This window comes from Haemorhous mexicanus, chromosome 6 (assembly GCF_027477595.1).
Source record: "Haemorhous mexicanus isolate bHaeMex1 chromosome 6, bHaeMex1.pri, whole genome shotgun sequence".
In the NCBI taxonomy this organism is placed as follows: Eukaryota; Metazoa; Chordata; class Aves; order Passeriformes; family Fringillidae; genus Haemorhous; species Haemorhous mexicanus.
The window spans coordinates 32,555,358-32,581,553 of NC_082346.1; the positions used below are offsets into that span (position 1 = coordinate 32,555,358).

Genomic DNA, 26,196 nt, shown 5'->3' on the forward strand with positions numbered 1-26,196 from the left:
TAAATTTACTGAAAGGAAAAGGAAAGGAAATAATATGAAATATCTCTAAGTCTTATTACACACTGGAAGCACCAAGACAGAAAAAAACCCCCAAAAACCAAAACCCAAAATCACCTACATTCTTATACCAAGTGTTTGTGTTTGGAGGAGGAAGGGAAGGATGTTTACTGTAATTAAGTTGAAAATTAAATATCTATAGTTCTGTTTGGGAGGAGCAGCAATAGAAACTCCTACACAAGTTTTTGCCAGCTTGCAATTCAAAATACGTAGAGCTTTTCATTTTCATGAGGAGTAACACACAGCATACAGCACCAACAAAATTATTTCCTTTACTTGTTTCCCCTCTAGCCCCAGCTACTAAAATAGTTATTACTACTTTATTACTAAAATCTTCCTGATAAGAAAATTAATTAAAGTATTTCTGTGGTAGTAAAAATTCTTTTTTTTTTTTTGCCCTTATAAGACACTTAATTGCACTCCACTGCTCAACATCCAATACTCAGCATTCACACATTCAGAAAAAAAACTAGGCAAAAAAGCGGATCGAAACCGGCGTGGTACTGGGGCTAGCACTGCAAGTACCCCACAATTACTCAGCGCCTGTAAATCCTTCAGTTAGTGCCCAACTTAGAACAGCTTTTCAAAGAATATAGACACATAAAATTAGCATTTAGACAGGGTTATATAAAGCACCACTTTAAGAAAAAGTTCTGTGAAATTCAGAGAAAGGTGGATAAACATTTAGCAAAATAATCCTCAGGAAGCTGCATTTTCCCTTCTGAAAAGGCAAATTCTCTGTACACAAATACCAACTCCCAAAAAAGAAGCCTCATTAGGAACAATGAAATTGCTAAGACCATTATTTTAACTGTGGACAGAAGATAATTCAAATTCTTTTAAATTCAAATGTATTGGGCAGAGTTTGTCTGAACACTAAAACTTATCAAAGCTACATTCATCTCTTTTCAACTCTGTCAAGCTGAAAGAAAACTCACATTCCTGAGTCTATAGGGTACAACCAACAGGTGCTGAAACAATGAATAGGGTTCTGAGGTGATGAAAAATATCCATTTAATCAGCACTAAAAAAGTAAAAAACAGGGTGTGAGATCCTGTAAGAAGTAAAACACAATTTTATACTCAATCATGTGTAAGCTAAATGATGTCACACTCTCTAGTGAATCTTAATCAGAAAGAATTATCAGAAAATTGAGTAGATGGCCAATTCTTAAAAGCTTATCTGGTCAAGAATATTTACAGTGGGATTAGCTACATATCCTCCATCAAATATCAAGCGCCAGCTACAAAAATGGCCCACCAAAACCTCATATCTGTATATAGAGTGAGAAGATTTAAAATCTCTTTAGTTTAATAATGTGAACTGAAGACAAGAGAAAAATATATTCTGGAATAACAGGCAACCTTAGTAACACTGCTCACATTTTCAGTATAAACTGTGTTCAAGACACAAAGGGCATATAAATGCTTTGAACAGGGTACCAAGACATTTAAGTCACCTGTGATAACAGTGCCTACTTTCAGTATTCAAGATCTGAGTCAATCAAGTCAAAAAGAAACAAAAGCTACAGGAAATCAGAGCTCTCTTGCAGTCACACTTTAACAGCAACAGTCAGAAACCACAACGACAATTTAAGAATTTTGGAATTTTAAATAAAAAGTATTTCTGGTGTCCCAGAAACCTAGATACTTCTAAAACCAGCAATAAACAGTACAGCAAAAGAATTGCGCTCAGATTATACAAAAGATGATACAAAATATCATATTATCAGGCAACCTACAATTTGACCTTATGGAAACACCAAACCAAATACACAAAAACCTGACCCCCGACATAAGTAGCTGGTAATCTATAAAAGCATAAGCATGCTGCAAGTCTGGAATGCTGAACAACTTCCTTTATTCAAAGAACTTCTGATAACGGGTGACCCCTTCCAAACCTAAGCCCCTCTCCTCCTTCCTGTTGTCTCAGGTCTGCATCAGACATCACAAATCCTCATCTCCAACTGTTTTGGAAAAATGCTATTGCTCAACTGCAATAAATGAAATAAACACATAAGGAAAGAAAAATCCCAGATCAGTTCTCAAGTCCCTCTCCACAATGGTCCTAAGGCTGCAAAATGTAAAATATTACACTGAAAAATTTAATTTGGTTCTCAAATTAAGGTGTGGCATAGCTGAGATTAAAAATAAGATTCAGCTTAAGGGGAGGTACTAGGAACAGAAAATTTTATTTTAACCAATATGCATGGCATCAAAAGTCATAAGATGAATAAATTCAGAAACTGTTCTGTTGGTTTTTCTTTCTGATGGTTTCTTTTGAAATTTTAAAAATTCCGTGACAGCAACAATAAGGGAAGGCTGTTACACCAAGTCTGTTCTCTGCAAATTGTGGATTATCGAATAAAACAGCTTTTCCATCCAAGAGAAGCTTATTTTACCAAATTAATATTTAGTTCTATGCAGAAAAATTTACAGACTTACTCAACAACAGTAATTTTTACTACTTCATATGTACAATCTATATAATAACATTTGTAACTAAGAGAATTCCTTTCCACTTCAGAACTTGGTAGTAGCAGGTCCTATATTTTATAGATATGTACAAGAGTCTGTTACACAGCTTGATTGCTCAAGGTTGAATAGGGTTAAATCATGGCTTTGAACATCTCGCTTTGAACTGCCGATATCTAACTGGGGAATCTCAATGCTTCCACGTGACACGTAGAGCTTTCCAAAATAAACCAGATTTATGACTCTCTCAGTCCAACTTTGTATCACAAGTCTTACCAACACAGTCCTGGAGAGTGTATGTCAAAGTCTCTTCTTCACAGATTACTTTTATATTTGGCCTCCAGAGGAAGATTTCTAAATACTGATAATGTTAGTACAGCTGTTAAAAAACAGCACTTCATTCACTCATTGGGCATCATATAGAATTCTGACTAGGATACTAATTATGAGCAGCAAACAAACCACATTTCTGATGCAAGTTCATAACAGCAAAATTAAAGAAAAAGCACAAGTACTGTCTTGGTAACTATACTAACTATTCTCAAAAATACTGTATTTTACAAGCCACCATTCTTCATTCTTCAAAGCTAACAATGTCAGTCTTCTATCATCTTTTTAAACATCCTGAATACAGTAAACAAAGCACAGACACCCAAAGCTCTGTAAAAGAATAAACATACATAAATGCAATGATTTTGGTGTGCAAGGCAAATGCTAGAATAAAATATATACTAACAGAGACTGAAATAAAAGTGCTGTAAGGTGGTTTAAGTTTTCACTTGCTTCGTGGGGACTCCGGCTGGTGTGCATAGCAATCCTAATTGCTTTAACAACTAAATTCTGTACAGTAAAATTAAATTTGTTTTGCTTCAGCGACTTCCAAAGAGCAAAAATGACATTTTCTGGAGGCTGAGGTTGTGTGTTGCATTTCAGCAGTGTTTAAAATTCTTTCATTGCTAGAAGAATGATTAGACCTGATAGTTCCAGTTTTAAAATTCTTTAAAGCTGCAAATTCTGAACCTCCTTGCAGTCATTCAGTGCTTACCTCCAGTGAAATTTCATTTGTTTTGGCACAGATTAGAGTACAAAAGCCCAAACCTACATTTGTAATTTTAATATAAACACAAGAAATAGATATTAAACATTAGCACAGTGCAAGGATTGATCATCAGCTTAAAGCTATATACTACAACAGACTTGGTTTCTTAAAATATTAATTAAAAACAACCGGAAGATGAATTCTAGGCTGAAGTGGATTAGAAATTAGAATAAAATCACATATAAGACATTTGCGGGTATTCAAACTACTAATAAAATATGAGCATAAAACTATGCTACAGATCTCTGCCATGTATTATTAATGGCTCACATAATAGTATTTCTTCTGGTATTTTACTCAGTACTTCAGATTCTAGGCAAGCAAAACCTAAGCCATAAAAATCACAAAGTAACAAAGTAAAACACTTAAATAATTCTACAAATGGAAGTTTGGTGCAAGAATATAAAAAAAAAATTCCCAGCTTTCCTTGCATCATCTCCTAGGCAGCATTTTTTCTTCAATGGGATTTCAGTGAATCTGCAAGATGAGGAAATTTGGAAAGCAATTACATAAAGGAAAACAGAACACAAATCACATTGCACAGCATAAAAAAATATTACCACTACTTGATGATAGTTAAAGATTAGAGTTTATGACAGAAAACACTTCACAGATATTTCCTATGACTCTTAATAGTGCCTGAAATAACTGATATAGCCTGGAACGGACTGACGTTTTGCAAAAATAAGCAAAAGTTACAAAATTTATGGCAACTTAATACCTCTTTTCTTTAATTTACAAAAAAAATCTATAATGAAAAAAGAATCTTTACACAAGCTTTGCAACATGTTCAAGAAAATTACTTTCTGGCATGGTTTGTTTTTTCAAATTTAAACTATTCTTTCTTATAACTAGATATTCTAGCATAGACTCAAGTATTGGAAGCAAACTCTTCCTTTAATACCCAGCTGACACTTGCTTTAATAATTTCAAAACAGAGTTCATTATAACACCTGTCAAGCACAGTAACTCAGTACAACATGTGAATTTTAAAGGGCTCTCACACATGCCGAGAGGTTTTAACATTCCACTCTCACTTAAACGTGCAAGATATGTGAATCAACAGCAAAAAGGGCTAAACCCTCAAACTGATCATTATTTTCACTGTTAGCAGTTTCTAAGTTACATTTGTACTAGAACAAACGCAATGTTAATTTGCAGCATTAAAGCACAGAGAAATTCAAATGAAACTGAAAACTGATAAAACTGAAAATTCAGATGACAAGGTTAGATTCCAGTTTTATAAATGGCATAAACAAATTGCTCAGCCTGCAAACCTGGGACATTATAAGCACATTTTTATATCACATTGCTATTACAGCTAAGAACTGTGGTCTATGTAAGACATCAGATTTTATTAGGCTTGTTTATCTGTTAATGCAATGTCACCAATTGAAAAAGTCACAGCTTGGGAATGGGCCTACAGTATCAACTTCAAACGACACAAGGCAACTCCCTACAAGTCAGCTATGAACAAAGTGTTTTCCATGAAAAACAGGCACCAGCAGGAGACATACATCATGTCAATCAGCAGCCACCTCGCTCAGACCTCCTTTCAGCAACAGCACCTTTGCAGTAAAATACATGCAAGATACCTCTGCAGCATTTGTATGAAGAGGGAGGAACAATTAAGGCTTATTTAAATTCCTGCCCATCTCACTGTGAAAGACAAATGCTGCCTGTTTTATCAGCAGCAACCTTTCTTGGTTAGCATAGCAACAGTGAGCTCCTTTAATCAGCTAAAATTGATAGCACAGGTCAAGCCACACTCATGACAGCACAGAATCACTCCACACGAAGCTTTCTCCAGTAGTAACACATCTTTCTCCTGCATTAATCTACATGTTTTCTTTTCAGTTACACAGTGCTTCCTAAATTGACTGAGATTTGAAACAATTGTCGAAAACACTAAGAAAAAACACATACCACAATTCCTACTACCACTACTACTTAGACATCATTAATTTGTGCTTTTTAGACCAAATGAAAAATAGACAGGGAGGAGAATAAAGTTACAGCTGGGGTGAGAGGGAATGACAACAGAAACAAACTAGAGTCAGTTTCAAGAAGCTTATTGCTTAAAGTCACAGCTAGACAAAAAAAGTTAAAATACTTGTGGAGGTCAGTTAAGCAATTCTGTAACATAGTATTTATGTTCTAAGTTCTGTTCATATTTTGTATCCTCGATAAAGCTTCAACACAGCTGCGCTGACAAGTCCTAAACTGCGGTGAGGAGCACAACAGAGGGCAGTCTCTGCAGTACTTCATGAAAACCTGAAAAAACCCCCAAAGCTGTTTCAAAAGAGAGCTCAAAGAAACATCCAATATTACAGCTCCTTAAATGGTCTGACGCCCACATCACCCCAAAACAGCACACAGATATACCACCCCAGCATTCCACCAGGGCTTAGATTAATAGGCTACAACTATGCATACATTTGAATACTCAGTTCTAATCAGATCTTTAGTACTCATAATCCCTGTGACAAAACCTGTTTATTTTATATATAGATATGAGTGGATAACATAGATGCCTACAAAATGCAATGAAAATATAATAGTATGAGAAAAAAGGAATTACCTTAATGTAGTAGATTTTTAAATGTTTAGAAACCTTCAAGCATAACAAATGAAGAGTAAAGAAATTCCTAGAATTCCAGGGATTGTTAACAGATCTCACAGGACAGCCAGAAGCATGCTAACAAGACAGTAATTTCTTATCACACATTCACAGCTAAGACTTCAGCTTTCATTGTCTTAAAAGCAAATATGCCTGTCCTCACTTTAAATGGTGGTTTATATTCCGTCTGAAATTAAAAACACTGCTGCTATTTTAGTTCTCTAATAAGATTCCTCCAACCCCCTTGAAACTGTGTCCTTGTTGGCTCAGGCTCTTGCATTCTGGTCTCATTTTAACCCCCATGTTTTTTAGCATGTTATTTTTAATGCCAACGCTGGCCACCACTCCACTACGTAAAAGCAAACGTTCATGGGTACTAGTAGGTATATGACATTGTAACTTCAAAGAGGTGACCGAACCAAAGCTGAACTAATTAATCCCAAGTTAAACTGAAGTTACAATGTTCCACAATTTACATCTCATCTGACGTTTAAATCCCCAAGAAATGGCATTGGTTTAGTATTCCACAGCAAGTTATTCTTAAGCCACATTAACAATACTCTAAAGAAAGACTAACTTCTTCTTTATTTATTTTAATACTTCAATATCTACTGAATTCAATTTAAAAATATCACCTAAAGAAAATGGAAATACAGTTACTAATCTAAACCTTTCATCCAAAATTGCCAAAATGTCAGCTACCTAATTCAGTCTTCAGAGATTATACTGGGACCAAGACTGTCTTCTAATTTTATATGATTGAGCTATAGGCTTTCCAAGTTCAAAAAAAGCAAAGTCTTGCAACATTATGTAACAAAGATACATGTGCTAGCTTCTTTCTTGTGACCATCCTCCTCAGGCTCTCTTTTCAACTCCATTTTGCAAGATTAACTGGATGCGTGTCAGGGATGATTTCAAAAGCTTTTTTTAAATGATCCCCAATGATATAACCTGATTAGCTGTGTCACTGTGTTACTCATAGGGATGTGGGGGCGAAGGGGATAAGGATCTTCTGACCTTTTTTTCTGACCACAAAAATAGGTTGAGACTTCTAAAAACTGGTATTCTGGAAAACAGGACATCGATCACAAAACTATGCAATTATTCTATCAGCTTCACAGGACACACAATCACATACCACAAACTCAGAACAACCACATTTCATTTGAGTTCCTCTCTAATTATTGAAAGGAAAAAAACCCAATGCACAAACTATTTCAGCTACTCAGGTCTCTGATGTCACAAGACTTTCATTCCTACATTCATCTGAGATGGTGGTGACTGTTTCACTGAGCAAATCCCTAAAAAACTGCTGCATAATTTAAAAAAATTTCTTCCAGAAGTATTTTCTCTTCATGGGTGCAAGGTTTTCTTTGTCTAATTAGCATAATCTGTAGTTGATTTTTCTGAAGGGAACTGTAAGCAAGGTGTACAAGCCATGGCAGTGTGTATGAATTTTTTTAGCCACTTCAGTATTACTAGTATGATGAGATGCCCTGCGAGACATAAATGACAGAAGCCCTTGCTACTACGGAAGAAAGAAACTCTCCTCAGCCAGGACAAGTGCAATGGATAACTATGGCAACTGTATCCTCTAAAGAACCAATGGGTGACAGTTGAAGACTGCAGAGGATTATGCTCAACCAAATTCACGTCCATGAAATCTGCTTAGGGATGCTCTTAAGTCCTGAGAATAAAAAGGGCAAAGTCAAAACTCAACATTTTGCAGACTGAAAAAACTGTTGAGAATCTGCAGTGCTGTAGCTTCTTTACACTGTGTCAGTCACATTACTTAGTATTTGCAAACATTGCAGTAATTTTTTCAGGGAACTCACATAATTCATATGTTTGTGCATAACTAACTGCCAACTGCTAGAACAGAACAAAGCTGACTAGGCTTTCAAGTATGCCCTACTTCTGCAGCCTTCCAAACACAATCAGTAGTTCATGAATTTATGACAATAACCAAAAAAGAGACTGTCAGTATGATTCCTTGGACTGTGAAGCTGTGCTAGTTTGCTGCTGCCAAAGACCTGCAGTCTCATTATTCTTGCTCTTGACTGCTCCCTTATGGTCTCCACTTTTGGGTTGTACCTGACAGTTTTGAAGCCTGTCAAATCTGTCACCAAGCAATTTTAATTCAACAAGATTGCAGAATGTCACAAAATACTTTTGTTTGGTTCGTTTTGGTCAAATTGGCATGGCAGAACAGATCACAATAATCTGAAAGGTGACAAGATTGGCATAAGGGTCAGGAGCACAGGTTTTGAGACCAGGGAAGTAAACAGGCAAAAATAAAGACAAGTACAAACTCCTAGCCCTGGCAGCAGGGAGATAAGTCCAAACGGGACTGCCTCTAATGGGACCATATTCTGTGAGTTCTCCTCACCTCCCACAAAAAAATCTCATCCAACACCTACTGATTCTTTTCATCTGTAACAACCCAAACAAAATCTACCAAAAAAAACCCCAAAAACCCCAAACAATCAAAATAAAACCCCACCACCAAAAAAACCCCAAAAAACCAACCACAGAAAAGCAACCACACATCTACAACCATTTGCATATCTTCCTGATGATGTAAACAGGGCAGTTAAAAGGGAAGTATTGGTCTCTCTTAAAAAGCATGCTCAAATACTGCAGGTGTAAAGCACCACAAAATTTACATTTATTTTTGAGCATATTTCCTACCAAATAAAAATGGTAAATTAATCACTCTAGTGTTTAACATGGTGAGTTCAGTATCTGAACATCTCTGCACATTCATTACCTGAGGATACTCACTATTATTCTCTATTATCTTTGTGTAAATAGTATAATCCTCAACTCAGAAGCAAGAGGTTTCCCCCCTCCCCTCTTTTTATAAAGGACAGCAATAACACAGATCTTAATTTTCTGCAGCAGAAGGCATTAAAAAGACCACCTACTGATTAAACACTAATACAAACAAAAGTACTACCTCAGGTATGTAACAGAATTAATATATGGATAACCACTTGGGAACGGACAAAAACTACAAAACACCTTTCCCAGTAATTATAATAATGACCTTTCAAACTTGCAGGAGCAAGTTTAAAAGATCAATGCCAAGCATGACCAAAGAGCTCATGCTGATTCCTGGATCACACTATAAGGGCAACCTGCTGCACATACCTACACCATGCAGTAACTTAAAACAAAGGTCACATTGAAAATGTGCAGAAAAATATTTTATGTGAAGTATGACCAAAATTTCACTAGAGGATGTGAAAATCAAATGCTCTGTAAATAATCTACATTATTAGACTTCATAATAAAAATGCATAAGAAAACTTCACAAGGCTATAAAGACATAACATTAGAGACCTTCTGTACCTTATAAAAACAGTCTCTCTTTTTCCTATTAAATCTAAGCGGACTCTTGGGCCTAATGTTAGCAATCTGTTACACAAATCAAAATAAAAACATGACAGGAACAAACTCACTTCTGCAAAGTGAATTCAAGTACCTAACTGACTTGAGCTTTTTCACAGTTCAACTCTTTTCCTAAATCAAAGAATGACCATTCAGTTTCTGAAACTTCGTTAAAGCATTTCTTCTTTTTATTAAGAAAACACTATAAATCTGGGATAAATTCACAGGAATGTAAGACTCCTTTCTACATGAAGCCAGGCAAACTTTTTTAGTATCTAATGGCGCAATAATTAGTCACTTGAGCTGTCGAACCAAGATATTAAGCATGACTGTGGAAGCCAGGCAAAAACACTGGCAAGCTAAGCGACATAAGTCCCTCCTCAGAACTCTCAATTCATGTTAAGGAACAAAATTTCAAGACTTAGGAAAGTGAAATCAGCAGAAACCTTTCTTTGCCTAAGATCATGGAGTGAATCTTTTAGTGCAATGAACTTCCAACACATCATTTGAACTTAAGGAAGTATTTCTTCTCAACTGTTACACTAATCAAACTGAAGATGACTCTTTAAACAACAGTGTTATAAACTTTGTTTAAAATGTTTTCTTTCTTTGGTAGCATCTTTAAAGCCATTTTTCCCCACCCAACTCATTAGTTGAAAGCTGAATAATGAACGTTGGTTTTAATACAAAAAAGAAAATTCTCAGTCATGCTTAACATTCTCTGCCAGTGAAACAGATAAACAGTGAAATGTATGTTAACCTGTACTTTACACTTGCTTATAATAACATATACACAATTACTTATTAAAAAAAACCCACAAACCAACTTCCCAAAAACCTAAACTAAACATACATTTTGCCACATTGTTATAACGTTCAAAAGTGTCTGACAACTAAGACTGGTTCCATAAACTCATATTACCTACTGAGACCCCCTGTAGAAAAGCATATGTTAACATTAACAATATTAAAGAAAATGTTAACAGCAAGAGAAAATGGAAATCACAATACAACAGCCAGTCAGGCTGTCTCCCTAGTTTTTATGTACAAATTCAAAATTCACTGATTTGTCCTCACTTTATCTTTCACGAATTTTTACTTTGTCACCTGAAATAAGTTTGTATTTCTCAACAGAAAAGTATGAGAGAGGTAAGTTATTAGGACGCCACTTTTAACTGAAGTGAGTGTGCACAAAAACTAAAATAAAGTTAAGTAAACTTAAGTTAAAATAAAAAAAAAAAAAAATCGATGCAAGATAAGGAAACGACTCTTAAGGAAAGATTTCCTCCTGGCGCTAATGTCAGACCTCAACAACTGAGATATTTTTTAACAAGAACATGGGAAGAGAGGTAAGAATGCTTTCAACTGATGAATGCAGGATATCTTAGCATTACAAAAGGGCAGTAAACATTAAGAATACATTCAAAAAAGTTATTGAGCAATACCTGGAAGAATCTATCACACACCCAACCCCTTAAACAAATACCTAAAGATTAAGTTTGTACAAGTTATACATACCAGTGATGCAAACACATATATATGCACTATACCAACATACCTGATAAATCTCTCTAAAGAAAGCATCACAAATTTTATTACCCAATATTTATAGCTTGGCCATCAGGCACTTCTGAATCAGAATTTAAGAACTCCATGTCCCAAAATAATCCCAAAGCCATAAACTGTAAACTCTCTCATTTATAGCCACTTGAAGTAACAGTGTCTTCACTAAGCATTCCAGAGCCACCAGAGCATAGACTCCTTTGGAACACATTTATTAGAAGGCTGAAGCTTCATAAGAACACAAATGCCAACCAACTGAACACAATCTACTCTTAAATTCAGAACTCTAGAGCCAAATTTCTCTAATTAAGCTTATTTGAGAGTGCTAGCAACATATTTGGCAGTTCTTCTTTGGGTTAGAGAATAAAGTCTTCAGTAAATTAGTCTTTGACTGTTTTACTACACTAATACTTTGAATAAAAAGAACCGTAATATTCTGGGCATACTTTCTTAAAATCATGTTTACATAACTGTAAAAGTATCAACTTTTGAGTGAAAGTATTACTTTGTAAACCCTTCAGCAAAATGAGAATCCTGGATGCTGCCCTCGTGGTGAGACCACACGGACAGGTGTCTTCCTCTAGAGGTAGAGACGAATCAGCAACCTAACATTAGTCAATGTACAAAACTGCAATTGGCACTATGAAACTGAAACATTCTGGAAAACAGTGTTACAATTATGAAGTCAGCCTGAGAAAGACTGACTACTAAACACGCCATAAATGATGGCATTCACCATCACTAAAAGTCAGAACACCTGGAAATATTCTAAGCACTTTTGACAAAAAATTATCAGTCTTGCCCTATTGCAAAACCAGGTGCCATGGCTACAATTGCTGCTCCAGACTACTACCAGAAGCTGAACACAATATGAATGCTAAGGAGGACCCACCTTGTTTTTCTCTGAGAAAAAACAGAGTAAGGAATGAAAATGCAGATGACAAAAATAGGGAGGAAAAAAAAGGGGAGAGTCTAGAACTACGTGATTTAAGGAGAAGCCAGAGTAAGTATCCATTCCAGCAATAATCACAACAACAGCAAAGTCAAAGTACTCTAAATTCCCTGCTAGTATAAAAAGCAGACTCCATTGTCAAGGAGCAAGGCTAAGATGACAGAACAGACAGCAAGAAAACTAACTGGATATGGGGCTCATGGCCAATAGCAGCATTTCTGTACACTGCTTGGGAAGCTGCCACTGTCTTTACACAAAGTTTTTCAGATCAAAGAGGTCAGCCAAATGGTAACAGTAAAGAGCGAAAGTTATGGTCCACTGGAAGAGATAAACTGTGTTTTCTTTCTATGACAAAGGAGTAGAAAGAAAGCAAGCATATTTTCTTTGATTCTGGTATATGAAATGTGATGAAAAGTAAACTGAAATGGTTATGTATGTAGAAATTATAACCACCCAGTCTGGTGCATATATCTTGTGAGCAAAAGGAAAAAACAGCAAAATTAGAAGACAGAACACCTAATATCACTAAAAGCACCAGATCCATAAAAGACCAATTTTAGGCCTTCACTGCAGTCATCCTAAGAGACAGGCACGTTTATCCTCACCCTAACCATGGCATCTGACAGGCTTGTACTAGAGTACTGCAAGTACTCTAGTTGCTACAGGTATCAACATTTGTCACTGTAAATTTTGCAAATATTTGGTCTTTCTCTTGCCTAGCAATTTGAAGAGCTTTGACCTGCTAAAACAGAAGACTACAGTTTCCTAAACATACTTTTTTCAAGACTTCATAGCAGTAAATTCCCACAATGCACTGGAGCAGCACAGCTGAAAAACTTCAAGGTACAGTAATATACACCACCCATCCCTCATCGAGTATGTATATCCATGATTCAGAGCAATCAAGTTACATCCTCTATTTCCTCCTACCAGTTTTCCCACTTGAATTTAAGATAGAATTCTGCAACATAGAGACATCCTCTACCTTATATCACAATGCACAAGAGCCAGCGTATCAGAATAAAATGGCAGAAAACGAACCAAAAGGAAAGATATCTACCATTCTCAGTAGGAAAAAGCTCTGAGATCATGAGATCATCTGCATATAAAACAGTGGTCTCTCTTCATCACCAAAATGACTGCAATTTTTGATGAGTTACAGACTTTTCAAAGCTAAATTGTTTCAAACTCTTGTAGAGTAGACCATACACCCAGAGTAGGTTTTGCTCATCTTAAAAGAACCAGTAGTGTCTAAAGACCAGTAGTGTAAATGAGAGACACGACATGATTTGCACATGAAACAAAAGAAATATACAAAGAGATGTAGAGATAAGGAACAGCCTACAGGAGTTAAATAATTAATTTTTAATTAAAAGGCTATTTGACATAAGAGCAAAAAAGTGGTTTGCTTACAAAAGTAATTAAGATTTTATTAAGGGCAGTGCACAAAATGAACCAAATAGTTGCATGAACTGTAAAAGACATACAAATACAAGAACATGATTTTAGTCAAGCTATGACACAGCTATAGCAGCTAAATAGCATTATGAGAGCAATGTTGCTGGCTCCCTTCATCCCTCATGTCAAGGGGACCCCAAGAAATTTTTTTCACCACAGAGCCGAGAGTATAATGAGGAGGACTGCCATGACCACAGGTCAGTTAGAAAAAGCCTTCTAGCAAATTTTCAAAGGACCACTCAGTATAGTGTCTGGAAAAAAACCCCTAAATTTCCAATAGAAATATTTTATCAATATTCCCATTAAGCAGTAAGAGACTGGGAAACTTTGCATAACAGCAAAGTCTGCAGATACAAGCTTAGAGGACTAAAATCAAATGACATGGTGAAGTTCTTGGGTCCAGCACAAACAGCAGTGGCCTAAAATTAATAAACCATGATAAATTTAATTTCTGTCTCTGCTGTGCTAATTAGGCACTCCAAGATCTTGACAACTCCTCTCAGTGCACCTGCATTTTAATCACAAGTATAGAGAACAGGGCTCTCAGAAAACATATTGCTCCCTCCCTGGCATACCAGTGCATCAGACAGTATGGCTCTGCAGGGTCCTGGCCAGGTGACAGCTTTTGTCTGGGCACCAACCTTGAATTCCTTCTTTATTCACTAAAAGATGCGACTGTTGTTTATAGAGACACCAAAGAGTCTAATTATGAAGCCACTGAATATGGTCTTTCAGACAAAGTCTGTAGACTGAAAATACTTCTAGCAAAGAATTTTAACTGGGATTTGGAACTCCATATACAAGGCAAGTAAAATCAGGTTGGGAAATAGTGCCAGAAGTTACAGGGGATACTCAGTTTTGTACCATTAGTCAGAAGTAACAAAAGCAAATCTTTGTGTCTTAGAGTTCCTTATGAAAAAGGCTGAAATGTGAAGTAGTATTAGCTGTCTGAAAAGTCCAATAGGTTAGCCCAACCTCTAACCCAGCAGACACACTGTGAACAGCACCAGTCCCTTACTTGAAAGCAGCTCCCCTCATATTGTCCTAAAGCCTTACAGGCAGAGGTTTTTCACTAACAGCTCTGCATATTACTTTCTTTTTCAGCACCCCTTCTGAACACTTGTTACATGTACACTGTGTGATAACAGGAAACAAAGACAAGGTTGTAAGAATACCCTTTACAGTTTTGCACAGTGAGAACACAGGTTCTTGCCCTAAGGAAGCATTTAATACTGAGAATTTTTCAGAGGTGGGAAAACCAAACAGACCAAGAACACCCAGATACTTTTCCTGAACAAGCCAGGAATACTATGGTGACTTTACCATCCTGTCTGGAACCAGAGCATACAGAGCAATAGCCACTTTTTCAAGTAACATCAGAAAAATACTGACTACCTGAATAAGAGCTGCAGCACTATTCACACAGAAGGGCAGATACTGATCTCTTCTCTGATCACCAATGAAGAACCCAAGAGAATGGCATGAAGCTGTGTCAGGGGAGGTTTAGTCTGAATTTTAGGAAAAGGTTCTTCACCCCAAAGGTGGTTGGGCACTAGAACAGGCTCCCCAGGGAAGTGGTCACAGCACCAGCCTGACAGAGTTCAAGCAGCATTTGAACAATGCTCTCAGGCACAGGGTGTGACTCTTGGGGTGTCTTGTGCAGGGCCAGGAGCTGGACTCGATGATCCCTGTGGGTCCCTTCCAAATCAGCACATTCTATGATGCTATACTCAGAATAACCAACTAGCAATTCTGGTCACTGGGTTTAATCCTTAGTGCTGAATCAACCAGCAGTAGAAGTGAGGTAAATCAGAGCAGGTATATCTGATTTTCACAGAGTCTTGATGAAATTTCTACACTTTATTGTCACTTTTCACCTTTGGCTACTAAGGAAACGGAAACTAATTTTGGGATGTACATTACCTGTTATTTATTATTTCTGTTTTGTCACTTCCAACTGTCAATTTCACACCTACTACAATGCAGTTTAGGATGGGCTATAAATCCATTTCAAAATTTCAAAACAATCAATGCAGCAGCCATTGATGATTATCAGTGGAAACAACAGACTAATTAGAGAGGACACCCAATATTTACAACAATGAATTCAATTTTTTTCAAGTCTGTGATTTTTCCTTCAAAGCTGTAGAAACTTACAACTTTTTAAAACAAATCAATGATTCTATTCTTACGACATATCTGTTTAGCAGACATTCTGTTAATAATATCCCACTTAATTTAGAGTATTGGAGTGTAGTTGTAGTTCTTTGGTCCCCAGAGACTGCAAATCTTCTCAGCAATGCAGGCAGAGAATTTTGTTCCACCACTACCAAGGCTACAATACTTGACATAACAAAATCTATTTTTGCAAAGCAGAAATAATAAAGCAAAATTAGAAAGGTATCCCATGGTTGGGTAAGTTTTATGTATCCCACAGGTGGTCCATCACTTCCAGGTGTTTTGAAACTTGAACCAAAAGCTTCACATGCCTTTTTTCAACTGACCAATTCATTGGAAGATACTTGTCTGAGATGTATTTTCTACCTGAAGCCACCTCGCATTTTATATTAAAAAACTCTTTAGCCAGATTTATCTAGAGAACTTCCAAGAGAATTGGCATTCATAACCTTTTTGTTCTTGATGGATTCTTATGAAAAGAAATAGTATTGTTTCCATATATATTATTTATCATTCACAGATTAAAAATATGCTGAGTTAGAGAAAAAAATGTTACAAATTAGGTCCTGAAATCAGAATCTATTATTTGAGGTCAGTGAGATTTATGAATACCTTCATGCTCCACTAACTCAAATCATTCTAAGTATGCACCTATGCTCTTTCAAGACCAAGGTCTGCAATTCTGAATACAAACAACGGGTATTTATTAGAGAACTTTAAGTTTTAGCAAGCTAAACCCATAAATATACTTTTAACGCTTTCTTACTCCTCTAAACTTTAGAGCACCCATTCACACAGCTCTCAAGCACAACATTTCAGTCTTAAGAGTAACAGGTCTTATACTTTTTACTGCTGTCATTATCTGGCTTTCAGTTCTGTACACCCTATGGTGCTGTACATTAAACTGATTCAGTGCATTTCTGCATGGTTTACCTGCTAAACAAAAATGTTCAGAAATATACCTGTATGAATATACTAAAATAACAACATGAATCCATGATACCTGAAATAGTGTAATGGTCAGCAATAATATGCCATTTATGGATTTCTCAAAGTAGAAGTCACAAGTTTAACATGGAATCTGTTGTGAAGAAATCATAAAATAAGGTCAATTATTATTTCTCCTTGTGGTTTGTTTTCCAAATAAAGAAAAAAATAAGACTTCATATGAGGCTGAACTAAAAGAACAGCAAGCTTAAAGATGCTGATAGACAAGCTCTAGCAAATCTTGTTGTAGCAGATTAAGTTACTATCCTCAGCTGTAGGCTGCTGCCATCAGAAGTCACTGATTCCAAAAGTAGAATTGTCAGGAGGGAACATGTGCTGCCACCTCAGCCACTTCATTGCTAAGACTGGCATGGCAGTTTGCTTCAGATATCACACCATGAACCATAATGACTGAGGAACGAGCACTTGTTAATTCTGCAAATGAACTAGAGCAGAGGAGATGAGCAGGAAAAGGTAAAAAACTGACATCACAAAATCTAGGATTCCCCAGAGCTGTGGCTGCAATCTGAATTTCTTCTAAAGTAGAAAGAATCAGCTGTGCCAATCATCACAAATCCATCCAAGAACAAAAAACCACAATCTCACCAGAAAGTATCAGAAACAAAATGTGAACTGTTAAACAATTTGCAAGTAAGTTTAACAGGCACTGATTGAATATTCAGCCTTTAAAGTACTTAACATGATTAATTTCAAATTAGCTTTAAGAAATCAAGAACTAAAGATTTGTATGGAATTTTAATTATCACAGGAAGTCCCAACTACGTAAGTTTCAGGGAGCACTAACACACATAGTATCAAATGAACAGCATTACATATCTTTTTAAGACTTGACAAGAGTATGCACTTAAGAGGGAACACAAACCAGCCTACATTTACTACCCAACCATTTAGGTATGCAGCTGCATTCATTAAATATTTGTATGGAAAAGGCTTCAAAAATATTGACAAAAGGAGAAACTGTCTGAAGTTCTCACCAACAGAGGTCAGGTCAAAAACTGGCTTAGGGGATAAAGTATATATAAATTCAAGTGTGCAACTCAAGTTGTTAAATTTTTTAAAAAATATATGCAAAAATTTAATACTTTCCTACTACAATAGTCTTCAAAAAGAGGTTGGTACACAATAAGCAGGCCTAACTTAATTTCTGCAGATCACCCCATCTCAACTTTAACTGAGATACCTAGCTTCTAAGGCTGCTTTCCCAAGCAAGTAGATCATGCAGATTCCAAGTTCAGCATCATACAGATGAATTTATAACAGAGGGCCCTACTGCTGATCAAAGCTAAGCCATCAACACAATGACATTTTAGCAGAAAGGAGTCCACAGTTTTGAGATTATTATATTGTAGTATTGTTGTAGTATTGTTTTGTTAATACTGTTGAGTCATTCCAGTTTTTCAGTCCCCCCCTTTCTGAAACTAAACCAAGCTTCAAAAAAGCAGCTCTTTACATTTTGTAGCCGAGCATCTACCTGAGATAACCTACCACATTTCATTAAGTGCATCCCAAAGAAAGATAGGAATTGACAAAGTAAATGTCACTTGTCCTTCCTCCCAAAAGAAAGAGAAGCAGTGTATCCAACACACAGAACCTTCGCTTCCCTTCCAGTTTTGCCCATCTTCCCTAACCAGAGAGAACAGACAGACTCATGTTTGAAGGTCTGCAGAAGGAAAATGCAAGAAGATGAACAAGGGGCCAAAAATGCATGGTCAGAAATATAAGTCCACATTAAATCAGGAAAGACCTATGGAAAAACAATATATCCTGACTCTTCAAAAGTGATTCCTAAGACTAAGCCCTAATAGCAGTAAGTGTACTAGTCTCAAAATTAGCATTTAACCTAAAAATTACTTCATTCACTGTAAGCCAAAACCAACTCTCCACTGCTGCTTCAAAAGATATTATTAGGTGCTGGGTTCTCTTTTCTCAGTCAAGAAAAAATTGCTCTGCATTGCTTATCATTTTGACTTTTCCTTACTTCAAAATTAACAAGAGCCTAAAGAAATAAATGACCTACAAAATACACAATAACCAGACTTTAGCTGAACAGCTTTTTGCCTGTTATCTTAAAATCACTCTCAGTATTTTTTCTTTTGGGAGGAAGTACAAGCAACATTAAATTTTTCAGTTCCCAGCTTCTTTTGGGATACACTTTCAGTTTTTACTATTTACATCTTGCTTGATGAGCTAATGAAGAAAGAAGAAATCTAAGTAGGCTGAAAAGCAGAAAAGACTCTACCTGACTGCAGAATCCTCAAACTGCTGCTCTCTTTCCACTGAAGCCAAGTAACTTGCCTCTTCAGAGTTCTAGCTGGCCTTCATTATATCAGCTTGAAGGAACACACTTCACTAGGAAGTGTTGATGACAATAGTTAAAATTTTGAGAGAAGATCACAACACACACTAAGTTAATATTCTCTGTACAGCAAAGTATTAAATTGATAATTCCATTGAAAGAGTCTACAAATCTAATAAGAACTTAGGCTCAAATGGATTTTTAATGCTGTTTATACTCTTAAAAACAAATATGTGAAACAGACTATTCCACTCCTCAAAAAACCAATACTGTGAGGCTACCAAGTCATTTTAGTCAGTCAGCCCAAGAGGACAATGTTGAGCTGATCAGCTTTTACCTCACTTTACACTAAGACACTGTGCTAATTCCTGCCTGTAAGTAATTAGGCTACTAATTTAGAACATATCTTGATTACTGAAACAAAATTAAATGGTAAGAGCTTGTTTTATGTTGGTTTTAACTCTTGTACAACAATCACTACCTTAAATACATATACCCAGTTCCATTTTAAAAACCAATTTCCTTCTCTCCTACGTTTTAGTACTTTTAATACCATTCAAACAAAATGTAAATGTCATTGCATAGTGGCACTAAGCAATTCCATCAGCACTTGATCCTACAGGAACTGATTCTGCAAAAGCACGTGATGTCCACTAATGCTACACTGTCCCAGTAAGAGAGGACTAAGTTTCTCTGCTGACATCACACAGCCTTTCAGACATTGGGAAGAAGAGAGTAGTCCTCTGAAAACAATGATATACATTTGTAAGAAGTACAATCAAGATGATACAAACCTATGCAAACCAAACCCTCACCCGTTTCAAATCTCAATGCTTAACCCAAAGGCTTGAGCTTTGCTTTCAGAGACGAGAGAACATTTAGAAAACAAGACACAAAAGTGGAATTAGCAACATGCTCTCTTAGCCAACACAAGACTTGCAGTTTTCTACAATGCACAACACAGTTATCTATAACACAGTTTTTATATAAAAGCAACTTTAATTATCTTAGCCAAAGTACACTGAATTAACCTATAATTAATCTCTCAAGTTTAATTAACAGTAGCTGACAAGTAAATGGCAATTTGATAAAACAAGACAAACAAGGGCAATCACAAGCTCTCAACCACAACATTACAGGAACACTGCATGATCGGATATTAAGGTGAGGCCTTAGCTTTATACACAAAGGCATCGAATTCAAAAGAAAAGTTGCCATGGTATCTGTGACAGTAAAGAATTTAACTCGGTACCACAAACACCACGCAGACAAACTTGCTTCCCTCCCTAGTTTTCTCCTCTGCCACACTAAAAACCAGTGATTTCTAAATAAGTGACTAACAAGGAAGGCATTACCAAAACATACCACCTCCACTGACCTTAATTGCAAAGATCACCTCAGTTAAGAAAACACTTGGGTTTACACTTGAATATTCAGGTTCAAGACCCAAGAAAACACTTAGGTTTTCACTTGAATATTCACAGCTGATCCTGCTGGTTTCTCTGCCACCCAAAACACGATCAAAATTTGGCTCCAGAAAACCTCAAAAGCTAAGTAATTTCTCTCAACAGTGTTTTTACCATGACATCACACCAGTTATATTTTATCTACCTTCAGATAAGCTCTTTAAAGTTTCATTCCTCTTTAATATACACAAGTCACTCCTATGACATCACACAGCTCACATATTCTTCACAATATACTGTTAAAATGAGAATTAACTCCTTCAGGTACCAGCATACATTGTCCTCCTTTGAACTCACACATTTCTGCTCTGAGCTCCACTCAAAACTACTGGTACCTAAATGAATACTTTTCCAGCCTCTCCTTCCTGACTTTAAAAATATACAGTTATCCTTGGAAACAGACTTGGAATGCATACCAGCCACCTCCCAGCACCATCACCAGGTCAAAGAGCAGATGCTGAGGTTGCACTGGCACTTCCCAGTTATCAAAGGTTTATGGTTTTACTGAATTCAGCTTCCTAGAGAGCTTGAAGAAATCACTGAACAACTTCACACAAGGCAATTCACACTGACTATTCAGCCGATGCATGTACCCAGGTTGATTTAGATGCTAACATACTGACTATTATCACACTTGAGTGCTCCTAATACCTTTTGTAAAGGACCACTTAACTGTCCTATCACTTCTAATATATCCTTGCCAGAAATCATTCCTGGTTTTAAACTGCTTTTCCCCAGAAAAACTCCCACATTTGAGAGTCTTCTGAATTATCTGTTACAGCCAAATAACCACACATAACCAGAATAGCTTCCTCAGATGATGCGTCCTGGTACAAGAATGAAAATTATGGTTTGGTTTCTATCTTCTATTTCTTAAGAAAAGCTATATTTTCCCAGATTTTCTGTTTAACATCTATTATTTTGTTAGACCTCTGCAGGACATGAGGAGTTTACTGTCTATGCTGATAAATTATAGCAAATTCAGACACTAAAGACCATGAGCTGTACTGTCACATGTATCAATAGTCAAGCCTTTTCTCCAACCATAGAATTGAAATTTTAAAAATACAACACTAGAGGCAAAATCAAGTATTAAAAATGTTCAAACAAAACCTATTAGCTATTTCTTATTCATTATTTTTTCTTTAGAAAACAATTACTGCCAGAACCAGAACAGATACATGATGCAAATTATTGAAGGAAACACAAGGCACTGACCAGCCCTATTATAGCAGATAATAATCACAGGTATGTTGAAACAATTACATTTCTATATCTAATTATTTGGCGTCTTAGAACAAAGCAGAACTAGATCCACAGGGGAACCTAAATGCCATGCCACCTACTAGACTCCACAACCCACAAATAAACAACCAAGACCTGCTCTAAAAGGAAAAGGACGTGTTACAGGTACTGTTCAGATATCTAACATTCAACTTGAGTAGGAACTGGCCAAGTCAGGAAAGAATAAACATAAAGAACGGAGATTTAAGTCTTCAAAATTTCACACCATGCTAGGGAAAAAAAAGACACCCCCAAGAAAAATCCCTTTCCTTTACTCTTTCAACACTTTGTCTGTAAGAAGAAGACCTGAATCCATATCATTATTTTGTACTTTATCAAGCAAGTCCCTGGGCTACATATTCACTCCCTTCCTGACTGACTACTACTCCTAAAGAATCAAACCAAAACACCCACTGGTCTGGCAGTTAAGGTATTCCTTTTGGGAATTGGCAGCTCCCCTAAAGAGTAGAAGGATTTGAATCCAAATCTCAATATGCTGGGTAGGTACTCAAAATTATTTCCACATCTTTAAAGAAATGCAACATTACATCCTTTTTCTGCCAAAAGAGAAGTGTGTAAGATTAGGTCTTCACAGAATTGGGGCATTCCTTTTAGAAGTGTGCATTACTGATGGTATCTGTGTTTGCTTTCTAATTTAACTGCTGCAACCTTTGAGAGTTACAGCATTTTTTTCTTCCCACACAGCTATGTGCTAGTGTGCAGACACCTCAGCATTATAAAACAAGTCTTTACCAAAAGACATATACAGCTGATCACCTCCCGTTTAAAAAACCTAAAAAACCCCAAAAGCTTACTTTAAAATAGTCTGAGATATAAACTGAATTAGTTCAAATCTCCTCATTCTTCTGCCTCATACTTTAGCTTGAACCACACTAAGACATTTTGTCTAGCTTGTCTAAATGTATTGGGAGTGAAGGAAAGAGGATGTGTACATAAAGTGCCCCTGTTGACAGAAGCACCCTATTGAAAAATGCTCCAAGGTAGATAACTACACCAGAAAAGCAACTCTGCCAGCAGACCCGATTTTAAACCACAACTTAAATTGTTTCCACCGAGTTTTCTATCACGGACTCACTGCAAACGTTTTCAAATACACAAATGCTTCTCTTTGCCCATTAATAAAAGGAAAACAATTGAGCAGTATTTAATTAATATTTACAAAAAGTCTTGAGGTTTTCAAATGCATGATCAAGGCGGTAATTAGTCTTCCAAATCTGCAACAGTGACCGAGAAAGTACTTTAAAAATGTCAGTTGCTGAACATTTAAAAGTTGTTAACATGGCATATGAATACAAATACAAATCCTGCTATCTAGGAAATAGCACACTGTTTGAAATGTTAGCCTTCAGCATTCTAAAAGTCTAACACTGTAAAAGGAATGCACTTCAAAGTACAAACTGGGAAAAAAACAGTAGCTGAAACAGTTCTGATGTTAAGATCCAATTTTGAAGAGACAGAATTTGCATGTAAAAATGCTGTAGGTTTTTTAAAAGCCTGCAACTTTTAAATATAGCAGGAGATTCTAATTAAAGCATCAAATGAAGTATTAGGAAAATTTAAGCTTTTTAGTACAACAAACGGAATTATTTTATTATAAACAAGGGTCAATATATGGATGCACATAAACTTCAGACTACATTAAGTTTTCTGTATCCATAACTCTTGGTATGAATCCCAACCTCTGCATTGCATTTTCTGTGGTTCTTTATAATGTACTGCTGTTGTACTGAAAGATGCTGTCACCCCTCAAAGGTCATAAGTAACTCCTGCAGATTCCTAAGCCAAATAAATCAGTCTACTGATAAATATTTTGATGCACACTTTAAAGTTCAGACCTTTTTCAGAAGAAATTCAATAGAAACTAAGTAAAATTACAGTATTTACCAACAGCTAACTCTATACAGAAAAACATCACCATCCATTGTTATTCCACACACTGCAAGGTAATATGACACACATCAGAAGAATGTAAACTCTGAAAAAAATACTTTAAAAAGAGTTCTGTGACCATGGACTAACATTTAAATCTCTATTACTTTATTACCAATAATGATAATTATATGTAACATCCTACAACATTGCCTCAAAACGTCATTTTGATGCCTTATTAAAAGTGTCTACAGTGCTAAGCATTACTTTAGCTTTTAATGTGTAAAATACTGGATTTTTTTTTAAGCACAGCATGTTGGAAAAGAGTTTACATGTACATCATCCAGCCAGACTCTAAAGTGTTTGGCATTCAGACGTGTAGTAACAGCTCTAATATGATCATAAGAAAAAGTAATGTACCATGAAAATCTGGACAACAGGTCAAAACCAAAAGCTTGCAGACTCAGATGTCTAAAGACAATACAAAGATACCTTATTTTTTTACAAATTCATGAAAAACACCTCAATCCTCACAAAGGACAGAGATCCCTTTACGACATAGGCAACAGAATCAGCAAACACATAGAAGATCACTATCAGCCACTTGTTAGAAGTCTGCAATCAGCTATATATCATCATGAATCTAGAATGAAACTATTTTGCTCTAGTAAGTGAGCTATGGATATAGGCTATGCCTAAATTCCAATAGAGGCTTTATCTTTAAAAGAAAATACCCTCATAGCACTTATTGATAGTTACCCCTTTTAATACTCCTCATGAAGTTATTTTCGTGGATCTGTCCCATGTGAGACATCTAACAATATTATTATTTCAGACAGCCATTGTTTGTATATAAATATTCCTCAGTAAGGTCAAACACAATTGCATTTTCTCACGCGGTCTGTCTCACCAAGCTCACAGTCACCGCGTTCTTTGTTGCCTGGCTGTAGTGTCTCTCTCTCTCTCCCACCAGACAGCTCGATGCCTCGGCTAGGGAAGCAGCAGCACCGCAAGAGCATTACCACTACGGCTTTCGGCAAACGGAGCCGCTCCGTTGTGCGCTAACTACTGCTCACTGTAAAATACACTGGAAGTCGCTCACGTTCAACCTGCTTTAACTTAGCTCTGCAAAGCTTCATAAACCAATACGAAGCAAAAACTTCACAGAGGAATCATTTCCAAACACAAAGCTGCCAGAGCATCAGAAGTGCACGGGAGAAAGGGTGGGGGGGGGCGCGGGGGCAGCTTAAGTTTCCCCCCCTTGTTTAAACACGTACACAACCCACGACAAGTCCGCAGAGAGAACACACAGCCAAGTGAGGGAGGTTTTCTTACAACTCCTGGGCCTAAGCTCCCGGGAAGCACCCCAAGAATGGGCGGCAGGGAAGCCGCAGAAGCCGCTCTCGGGAGGCTCCCCGCGCTCCCGGCAGCGCCGCCGGCACCTGTAGCCGCCGCGGCCGGGGCCGCCCCGCCCGGCCGGGACCCGCGGCCAGAGTACAGCCCGGGCCACCGCCAGCGGGGTGCGGAGACCGGGACCGAGCCCCGAGAGCCGCCGAGCCCGGCTATGCTCCGCCGTCCCGCCCGGCCTCGGCCCTGCCGGACCCCCGGGCCTGCGCGGGCGCCGTGGCCGCGGGGGAGGCTCCGGCCAGCCGAGACTCGCGGCTCCGCGGCGGGACCTGTTGCTCGCACGCCGGGCACAGGCGCTCCGCTCACCGTCAGTCTCTCTCCGCCGCTGACACGCTCGGCTCGGGGTCGGCCGCCGGCTGCAAGTCGGAATCTCCGGCGTCCCGCGGCGTCCCCGCGCCCAGTCCGCGGAGCCAGCCGGCCACAGCCCCCGCAGCGCTGCGCAGCCGCCGCCCAGCCCGGCCCGGCCCGGCCCGGCCCCGCGCCCGCCCCAGCGCCACCGCCCCGCCCCGCCGCGCAGGCGCGGGGCCGCCCCACGGCTGCCTCGGCCGGGCGGGCGGCGCGGCGCTGCCCCCGGAGGCCGCGGCGGCGGTCGGGGCTGCCGGGCTGGGGCTGCCGTCAGGTGGAGTGGGCACGTGATACGTGGCACTGCTTTTGTGTGTCCTTCCTCGCAGAATCACAGAATCGAGTAGGTTGTAGAAGACCTCTGAGATCATCGAGTCGGACCTGTGACCGAACACCACCTTGACAACTGGACCCTGGCACTGAGTGCCTCGGCCAGTCTTTCCTTAAACGCTTCCAGGGACGGTGACTCCGCCGCCTCCCCAGGCAGCCCATTTCCATCCAGTCCATTCCCGCCGTCATCTCCCATCTCTCTGCCACGGCTCTCTCTGCGCCCCCGAGCGGGACCACCATGGGAGCCTGTGCCCCGAGCGGAGCCGGCTCGCCCGCCTGGCCACTCGCTCCTTCCTCCTCGCCCGCCTCGCCCCCCGCCCGCTGCAGCTCTGCTGGGCCCAGGCCGCTGCAAGCCCTTTCTCCTCCACCCTCCCTGGCA

At 38.1% G+C, this 26,196-nt stretch overlaps 1 protein-coding gene across 1 annotated transcript in view; it reads right to left on the minus strand.

The window, feature by feature from the left end:
* PALS1 (protein associated with LIN7 1, MAGUK p55 family member) overlaps window positions 1-25,600 on the minus strand; it is a 55,080-nt gene extending 29,480 nt beyond the window's left edge. Inside the window, exon 1 of the mRNA XM_059849743.1 lies at window positions 25,452-25,600. The gene's annotated coding sequence lies outside the window, so the exon portion shown is untranslated. The remainder of the gene's footprint in view (window positions 1-25,451) is intronic.
* Window positions 25,601-26,196: the final 596 nt, after the last annotated feature.